At 47.8% G+C, this 9,877-nt stretch overlaps 2 non-coding genes across 2 annotated transcripts; one reads left to right on the forward strand and one right to left on the reverse strand.

The window, feature by feature from the left end:
* Nucleotides 1–992: 992 nt before the first annotated feature.
* Nucleotides 993–1,064, reverse strand: TRNAQ-CUG (transfer RNA glutamine (anticodon CUG)). Its single transcript has one exon. It is a non-coding gene; the product is annotated as a tRNA-Gln (tRNA).
* Nucleotides 1,065–7,642: 6,578 nt separating this feature from the next.
* Nucleotides 7,643–7,724, forward strand: TRNAS-UGA (transfer RNA serine (anticodon UGA)). The gene has a single exon. It is a non-coding gene; the product is annotated as a tRNA-Ser (tRNA).
* The last annotated feature ends 2,153 nt before the right edge of the window (nt 7,725–9,877 follow it).

Consider the following 9,877-nt stretch of genomic DNA (forward strand, 5'->3'; position numbering starts at 1 on the left):
AAGGAGTGAATGAATGGCAGCTACTTGCAACAAATGTAACAATTAATTTTAGCAATATATTGTTAAGTGAAAAAGTAAGACCCAGAAGATAATGTATAGCCTGATACTCTGTATCTTGAAATAAGAAATATACAATTTTTAGAAATACAGTAGATGAAATAAAACTAAGGAAAGCCCTTTGGATTTACTTCTTGAAGATCTCAGTGACTTGTCTTAAGTTGTGACACATGCAGACATTTACCAGAAAATGAACTAACTTGCAATCGGACCATTCAGTTTTATGAAAATAAAATGATTGCAGAGATAACCTAGGACACAGTTTGAAAGCTCTGATTTCTGTGGAACGTATTCATCATAGAGAGCAGTTCTGTGTGGTGGATCAATGTTATAGAAATGAGCAAAAGCACACTGTGGAAACACTTAGAGAATGTATCTGTCTTTATTTGCTCTGTCCACAAGTGCTTCGAGTTTACATGCGGGCTGCCAGTAGTGTTCAAATATCTGAGACAGTTCAAGAAATTCTTTCTTTAATGTATGAATAGGTTTTCACAAATCTTTGTTTCTCAGTGGAAAATGAAACACCCATAAATCCAGGTCATTGTACCTAATAGACAGTGTGAAGGCTCATTGTCTCTGGGCAGGAAAGTATTGTATTCATGAGAATCTCTCTTCTCCCTCAACTCTGTTGCATCCTTTTGCACGATGTGAGCTCACTACATTTGGTAAAACAATAAATCAGGAAAAGTTCAATTCAACTCAAAATTGTGAGGGTCACGGAGTATCTGTTTCGTGGGAGAGGAAAACGGGGAGAAAGAGTAACGATGGTCCTCTACTCTTGAACAATACAGCAGGCAGTCAGTGAAGTCCACACAGCGTCCGTGTCATCTTCCCCTTCAAGATTGCACTCGGGGTTCACGTGGACTGGGGGTCCCCTGCCAACCATCACTAAAAGGGAAACTTTAAAAATAAATAAATAAGAAAAGAAAAAGGTTAGGTTCCACCGAGATTTGAACTCGGATCGCTGGATTCAGAGTCCAGAGTGCTAACCATTACACCATGGAACCCCGCGGGCAACAATATTCGCGGCACTCCTTCCTGACAGGATGTATGTCCATTTCTGAAATCAAGCAGTCCTTAGGAAAGCTGAAATTCGCGTCCTGGTTTTTGGTATCTGCCTCCGGGACACACGGGTCTTCTCTCGCGTGCACACGGCTCTTCGTGAGAAATCCCAAAGCAAATCGGTTTCTAGGGACAGATGAGACAGGTCCTTGCTTGTGGGCGCCCTCTGGCCTTTCTGCAGCTGGCGGGCTTCTGTGCGCCCGGCCGCCCCCTCCCGGCTGTCCAGCGGCAGGTGCAGCGGCTCCACCTGCCGGGCAGGGGCGGCGGCGGCGGGGGCTCCACCTGCGGGGCGGGGGCGGCGGGGGCTCCACCCGCCGGCGCTGCTGGACCAACCGGCTCGCGGCCTCTCCGCCCTCGCAGGTTAATTCCGTGACGGGTAACCTGTGGATGACGTCATTTGGCGCGCGGGGCCGACCCGTGCTGGGCGGCGCGGCCCGGCCCCTGGAGAAGAGGCGCCTTCTGCTCCCGGGAGGCTGCGCCCCGCGGACACGCAGGGGTAAAAGCGCGACGCAAACCTCCCGCCCTCCGAGCAGGTGCTCTCTCTGGAAGCTTCGCCCGGGCTCTCCCGGGCAGCGGCTGTGAGCCTTTCCCGAACTGCCAGCAGGACCGACTCCCCGGTGTCGCGAAGCGGCAGGAGCGACCCCAGGCGGTCACTTGGAAGGGCTGAGGACGGAAGCAAGGCGTCCTCGCTGAGTAAATACTCGCAGGTGTCCGGGGTGAACCTTCCCAGCGCGGCCCCCGAGAGGTGTCGGCATGCAGCCGACATCGTTTTCGTGGCAAAAAGACGTCGGTGCGGAAGGAAAAGCTCCGAGGAGCGCAGGTGACAGCCGGCGGCGAGAGACGGTGGCGCCGCAGTCGCAGAGCCCGTGTCCCGCTGCCCCCGCCGCTCCGCCCCTCCCGGTGCCCGGACCCCCGACCCGCCGCCTCCCCAGCGGAAAGACGGCGCGAACTCTCCCGCCGGCGGGGGGGCGCACAACGCGCGCTGCGAAGCCTTAGGGGCACAGCAACCAAGCAGACAGCAGCACTCGAACGGATGAAGGCGGGCGAAGAGGCGTCTGGCAAGTCAACGGCTGGCCTACCGAGTGACCGTGCAGCCCGCTCTCCAGCTCCTACAGCCCGGTGCCCGCGGCTTTCCCGACGGGCCACCGGCCTCAGTCTCGGGGGTCCCCGAGCAGCAGAACCGGACAACCCAGCTCCGCACCCCTTACTGGTCAGCGGTTGCTTTCCGAAGAGCGCAGCTCGGCAAGGGAGGAAAGGGTCAACGCTGGAAGGAGCCTGACAAACGCGTTCTGCCGGGGACCCCAGTCAGCTTCAGCCGCCAGAAGCCGTTTTTGACGGTGTGTACCCCTGACATGGTGTAAACGATGAACGTGAAAATGGCACTTTACTTCTGTGATCTTTCCCCCCAAGCCCATAACGCCTGTTGAATTATGGGAAAAACATCGGACAAATGAGGGGCATTCTACTAAACACCTGAGCAGTACCCCAAACCGCCAAGATCGTCAAAAACAAGGAAAGTCTGAGAAACTGCCACAGCCAAGAGGAGCCTGAGGAGACACGATGACCAAATACGACGTGGTATTCTGAATAGGGTCCTGGAACCACAACGACGTTAGGTAGAAACCAGGGAAATCTGAATAATTTTTGGACTTACGTTGATACTAATGTATAAATACTAGCTCACTGATTGTAATAAATGTGCCAGACTCCTGTACGGTTTTGATCATAGGAGAAACTGAGTTGGGGTATTTGACCGTTTTCTTCCATCTTCCCGAGAAAATAGGAACTACTGCTCTGGGGAATAAGAACAAGAAAGTGGCCAAATAGAATTATTTCTTCAAGGTGAATTCAGAACTCTGGGTTGCAATGCGCACCAGCACAATTCCCTCCCCTTTTAACATTATCAGACTCCTGCTACGGCCTGCAGAGCCTACCGCCGTCCTCAGGGCATAGAGACTGGGAGGAATTCGGAAGGAGGAATCGTGTGCCATGCCGACTGCTGTGCTCAGTGCTGTGCACACAGCACTAAGCAGGACACCAAGCCCTGGCTCTGCCCCTGGAGATGTGGGGCTAACAGTGATGGGATAGACTGAAAGTATGAAGACATGAGTTAAGGGAACCAGCAGGTGGCTGGAGGCTAATCGCATATTCTTATAAAGTCTGGATGTTTACATTCGAGCAGAGATTGAAGTGGCTGTGTTGAAGGGTGTCTTGGCTCACACTTTTTCATAGAGAAGATGCAAGATAGGGACACAGTCTACAGAGTGGTTGTCTGGACAGTGATCTATAATGAAAGTAGAAGAGGAGATTTGATGGTTTGGTGGTGGACCGAGACCTCTGTTCAGGCCAGAGGTACAAGGTAGCGTTAGGCCTCGAGGGCCGACTTTGAACCCGGCATGTCAGGGAGCATCAGGGATGACTTCAGGGAGCACTGGAGAATCCACCTGGGCTTTCAGCCTCAAGGCCTGGTAAGTTTCCTGCCAGACCAAGGTCAGTCCCACATCGGGGAAGTCACTGGTACCGGTCTCCGGGAACTGCTTTGAAGTATGCACGCTCTTTCATAGGTATCTCATTTATTCCCCCCGCAAACAAAATATGACTGAAATATTCTTCTTGAAATATCAAATATTCTTTTTCCTCCTTTCCTCTCACGACTCTCAGTAAGTTTTCTAAATCCTGTGTCATTTAACACCTAGTTTCCTTGGGTTTTTTCCTGTCCACTCATGGAGGCCCTGTTACCCCCAAGTCATAAGCGTCTCATAAACTATATTCCAGCCGGAAGGCCTTGCAGCTCCTGAAAATCAAGAGACAAAGTAGAAAAGATCCCAGAGGAAGATGTAGACAATCTGAATAACGATGATGCGTTATAGTCAGATCTAAGCAACTGTTGACTGCGTGGAGCAATATGAAGTCCTCCAGAAGAGAAGATGAACGTAGGGTACAAATGTGTGCAAACAACGAATCTAGACACCCCCCAGAGAGGGATGCACAGAATTACATTTTCTGATATTAAGTCTCTTGCATTGTCCGGGAAAATGGTAAAATATCAGTATAAGAATTGTTCGGTCAGGACTGTACGTGGTGATCTCTAGTCCCACCATCAAAAGAAAATCAAAGGAGTATGCAACTTTCACGTGACCGGATAGGAAATAATAGAATAACGTAGAGCTATTCAGTCTATGCACGAGCGGACAAGGTATCAAAGGGGAGCACAGAAGGATGTGCGGGATGATAAACTGTGTGGATGTGCTGGCTGCACCAGCAGGGACAGAAAACTACGCATGGTAGGAGGACCATTTTAACCTAAAATATACTCAGCAATCTGTTGGTGGGGGTGGGGCAGGAGGCAGCTTCTGGGGCGCGGGCGCAGCTCTGTGTCCCGACCTGCGTGGAATCTCACGAGTGTTCCCCGTGTGACATCATTGCAGCGTGCATGTAACGTCCTGTTGCCTCTCTGCATGCATGTTCACAAGAAAGAGAGTTTAAACCACACACTCACAAAAGCCCTTCTCGTCCCCAGTTGGCAGTATTTTCCAACTGGTTTCATCGTGAGACTATGTGTAGATGAGTAAAAATTGTGGCATTTGTGGCGTCCGAGCAGCTCATCCCGGGCTGGCTTGCTGCCAGCACCCTCAGGCGGGAGACAGGCTTTCCTAATTCTTTTTACCACTCCAAGCTCAAGTCTGGTTCCCATCAGGACTCTTTGGATGATTCTCGCTCCAGGCCTTCAGGGATCACTTCACCATCTGAGTGATGCCCACGGGATAGGGTGGACAGCCCAGGAGCAGAGCCTCTGACAAGTCTCTTCCTCTCCAGGGGACAGCCCTTCCGGACAGGTGCCATTCTTCTGCTGCGTTTTTGAAAAAACTGGTCTATTTTAATTTAAGAAAAATCTTTTCCTAAAGAAACAAGGCAAAGAGCAGAAGCCTTTGTTCTGAAAACACAATAACTGAGATGATCTGTTACAGAGCATTTCAAGGGTTTTTGTTTGGTGCTAATTGTCTTGTGCATCTGAGACAAGTACACAAAAAAATGCAACCTATACATTCATTCGTTGAGGACTATTTCTCAAAATCTGAACATCAGAAAGGTAGGCTCTTCCAGCCACAAGCCTCACCATTGTAGCTGACTTTGGACTTCAATCTCCCAAATTATTTTTCTAATAATAATAATAATAATAATATCATCATCATCATCATTATAAATTACACAATATTTAGTTTTAAAAGTGAAATGGCTTGACAAAGCCTATTAAAAAAAAAAAAAAACAAACCAACAAAAGCCAAAATGAATGTGGTATTTTCTGCCCTAAACCCTCCTTACAGGAATCCAGATTTCCCAGCGGCAACTCTTCTGTTGCTTTTAGCAGCTCGCTCTGTGACCTTGGGCCAGGCACTTAATCTCTCTCTTTGTTTCCTCCTCTGTCAAATTTGGCCTCCCCAACATATTTAACAAATAGTCCCTTTGGACAATGACCACTTGAGCCCATGTTTGGCTACTGAGTCATACTGAAGTCTTGCATCTAGAGAATACATCTTTCTCAGTCCAGTGATAAAATCACTATTTCTGCTTCTTCATTTTAAAAACATCAGTAATGACGTATGCTTCCAATCATAGAAAAACAAACAAGAATAACCCGGTACCCTCAAACCCAGAAGCCACACTAACAGTACTTTGGCGTATTTCCCCCCAAGGTCCAAGTATTTATAAAGCAAAATTGTACATAATCAAGGTCATATATTACAGATAGTTTTGATCTGGCTCTTTCCATTTAACACTTCGTCACATGCTTCTTCCCCGAGCTGTCACAGCCTCTTCCAAAATACTGTTCTCACTAGCTTTGCAGCATTCTTCCAGCTCGATAGAACCTAGTTATATAGTCATCCCCTCCCATTGTTGAAGTTTTAATCATGTTATTATTATAACTATAAGGATCATCTAGGTCTTTGCACATAAATAATTTCCTTTAGTTTGGACTATTTCCCTAGAAGAGTTTTCTCCAAAATAAGTTTGCCACGTGGAAGGAAGTAACCATTTGCGTGAGCTTCCTTGGTAGAATTTAGAAGTGCTACCTGAACAAGAATCTTGTTCCAAGCATGCAGGGCAGGAGCTGTATTGCCTTCTAGGGCTGCCATAACGAATTACCGTACAGTCAGTGGCTTAAACCAACAGAAACTTCTCTTCTCACAGCTGCAGAGACCAGAAACCCCAGTTCAAGGTGTCTGCAAGGCTGGTTGTTTCTAGAGTGTCTGAGGGAGGATGTGTCATGGCTTCCTCCCTGGCCTTCCGAGGTTTGCAGCTGCATTGCTTCAATCCTGGCCTCTTTCTGATTTGGCCTTTTCCCCTGTGTGTCTGTTTCTGTGTGTCTCCAAATCTCCCTTTCCTTATAAGGTACTATCATTGGATTTAGGGCCCAACCTAATCCAGAATGACTTCATTTGAACTCTATTGCATTTGCAAAGACTGTTTTGAAACAAAGTCACATTCACAGGTGGGAGGGGCAGGATTGCAGTGTATCTTCTTGGGGGACACACCTGAACCCACCCCAGGAGCAGTCCTCTCTTTGCCTGCCCTAAAGGAGAACAATATGGGAGAGTTAACTACAAGAGACTTCGAGGGCCTCAGACCTGAAAGGATTCTCCCAATTGTATCCGAAGTCTGTCTGAGTCGTCTGTGATGGTGCTTTGATCAAGTACTTCCATTTCCAGGCTCAATCCTATGGTCCCTAAATTTTCCACTCAAAGAAGACCCTGGTTCTATGGTGTGTCACCGAATCAGGTCTACCGGCAGGAACAATTCTATTAATTTAGCTAGATTTCGCCGGCATTCGCGCCCTCCTGTACGGGAGGGGTAGAGAATGTCCCAAAGCTGGAAAACCCGTTACCGGAGCCGTTTCTCCTTATTCTCCAGGCTCCCGGGGCTGCGGGCTTCCCTCTCTGGGGAGGCGAGGAGCAGGGACCTCCCCAGCGTCGCCTTCTGCTCCTGTTCCCTCCCTGCCCCTCCCAGCCCGCACCCCCGCCCAAGTCGGGCTTCAACCCGTTCTTTTGAATTGGGAAAGGGCAAAACAGTTGAAGGCCATCGAAGATACGTAGGTTTTAGTGTTTAACGCTGAGAGCAAACGCAAATGACTCCAATTCCTTCCAGCCTGCTTCCAAGCACCATGGGCACCTGCAGGTCTGAGGTTGCTGGGACCCCTACCTGCTCCAAAATCCCTTCTTGTGGCGGGCGGTGGGCGGGGGGAGTCGAGTTCTGGGCACACAGTACCCTCTCGGCTCCCAATGCTTCTCTGAATTCCACCTGCCCCGAAGAATTTGGATTTGCTTATGGGCGACGCATTTCATCCAGGACTGAGAAGCCCTGACTGGACGTAGGAAATTCCTCGTTCGCAAACCTAATATTTACATACCCAACCATCTTTGCCTGTATCGCATTACAGCGTCGTGTCACATCACGGTGGAAGATGGGCTGGTGCCCATGACGTGGCACACCTTCAAAGTCGCCAACAGGAGGCATCTGCCAGCAGGTAGTCGTGGCCGAGTGGTTAAGGCGATGGACTTGAAATCCATTGGGGTCTCCCCGCGCAGGTTCGAATCCTGCCGGCTACGGTTTTACCCGAAGTCTCCTTCCTAGCGCTCCCGTCCGTTTGCACGCCAAACAAAACGGTAACTTCTGCGTTCTAGTCATCTGCTAGTCTGATTGACTCTGCGTAGCCGGTTACCTTACCTATTTCTCTGGGTCCCACGATCTGTTCTTCCAATTCCAAAGACCTCTGTGTCTGAAACATTGACCCTCAGTCTCAAATGGATGAGTGCCTCTGTGGGAGGGTGAACATCACTTCATATACCTGATTTGAGGAAGGCTATTCCTTTTCCTCAATTACGGGTTATAGCCAACTTGGATTCTCAGCATCAAAGTCAAATCCCCATCCTCTCCTGGAGTGGAGGAATTTTTGTTGCTACCATCTAGAATTCAAGATGTATAAAAGCAGTATTTACTTTAACACCTATCATTTTTTTGAATCCTTGCTATGTCCCAAGCTCTGAATTGGCATTACATGCGTTACCTCATTTGATTTAATCACCAATATAACCCTATGACATTGGTGATATTAGTCCCATTTTACAGAACAAGAAACTAAAGATTGACTTGCCCAACACTGCCCAATAAAATGGTATCTAGACCAAGGACTTTCTTAAGCGTGGTTGTGAGGTTGCTTTTCGCAGATACTACAGGGAACACACTTTTAAAAAACAGTGGTTAGTGACTGACTCCTGCTGTAATTTATACACAGGAATGACTTTCATATCAGTTCCTACTTATTAAAAATGCATTACAGACCTATTTCCAACTGATTTATGTGTGTTAGCTTGTGTGATCCTTACAACATTCATATGCAGTGAATACTATTATTACCCTTAGTTTATAAATCTGGAAACTGAGACCCACAGGAGTAAAATAATGTGCCAAGGCCACCCAGCTAGTGAGGGACAGGGCTGAGCTTGAACTCTGAGTTTGTGTCTATAGCAGGGAACCAAAAGTTGGGGTGGGTGTGGGGGCAGATCAGGGCTGCTTTCATTGCTAATGCCTATAGTTGGAAATTAATGTTACTGCCTGACTCTCTTATTCAGATTTCTGCCTCCATAGAGAAGTCTAAGTGGTTGGTCTGGAGTATGAGGTTCTTACCCATCGTGTACTAAGTGTTCTGCTAGCCCAAGTTTGGGGAATATCATTTGAGAGCAACGAGGTGTTACCTGTTTTCGAGTGATAACAAATAATTGTTACCGTAGCTTCGTATGAATGGTTAGTTCTTAAGAAGAGCACCACCATTCTATCTTCTCAGCCTGAAAACTCCCGAGACCAAGAGTGAGACTGTTTTGTTAAACCACAGGAAGTGGATTTAAGGCTTTGGCTGCCAAGCCCAGGAATATGTCTAGTTTGAGACTAAAAGCAAAATCCACGTGGAAGCCCACACAGAAGCCATCAGGGAAACCTGTTGATTCTGGTAAAAAGGGTGTATTCGACTTGCTCAGCAAGGGAGAATCTTAGTCTGAAAGTCTCAGGGCCTCAAGGAGGGGACTTTCCGGGCCAGGATTAGTCATAGGATAATTTTAGAGCAGAAATTGCGGAAGGAGATCTGTGGCAACCGTGAGCAGAATATGTCACTAAGTAAATGACTGGGGTAGTCGGTGGTCTTATCCTTGGAGCGTGAGTCTGTGTGGAGTTACTCCACGAGACTGCCGTGAAATCATAAATGAAGGGGACTACAAAGGGGTTGAGGTCAGGTGGTTCGTCTTGTACATCGTGGGCTGTGCACTTTATCTGTCGTGTGTGGCATGGTATCACGTTTGCAAGTTTTGCTCTCATTTCATTACTTGTCTGTTTTGGTCCAAAGATAGCTAGAAATGAGTGTCAAACAACACAGAATGTAAAGAAGTGGGATTTTACAATAAAAAATTAAAATTGGATCAGTTAGAAGAAAAACTCCCAAATTCAACAGTAGTTTCCTGCCAGTGTTCAATGTCTCCATCTCTTCCAACTTAGAGACTCCAGGGGAAGATTCTCTCTCCACGCCTGGTCCGTGTCCTCGCTCTTCATACCTTCTCCTGCACATTCAGGGACCAGGAACATTTATCTGGGCTTTTGGTTGATTTGGAATACAAAGTATAAATTCAGAGACTCAGGACTCTGATTTGCATGCAGAAGAGAGTGGAAAGAAAAGGTCCAGGTGGGAACAGGACTTTTTTTTTTTAATAGAAAA

The sequence above is a fragment of the Ursus arctos genome, unplaced genomic scaffold (genome assembly GCF_023065955.2).
Source record: "Ursus arctos isolate Adak ecotype North America unplaced genomic scaffold, UrsArc2.0 scaffold_31, whole genome shotgun sequence".
NCBI lineage: Eukaryota > Metazoa > Chordata > Mammalia > Carnivora > Ursidae > Ursus > Ursus arctos.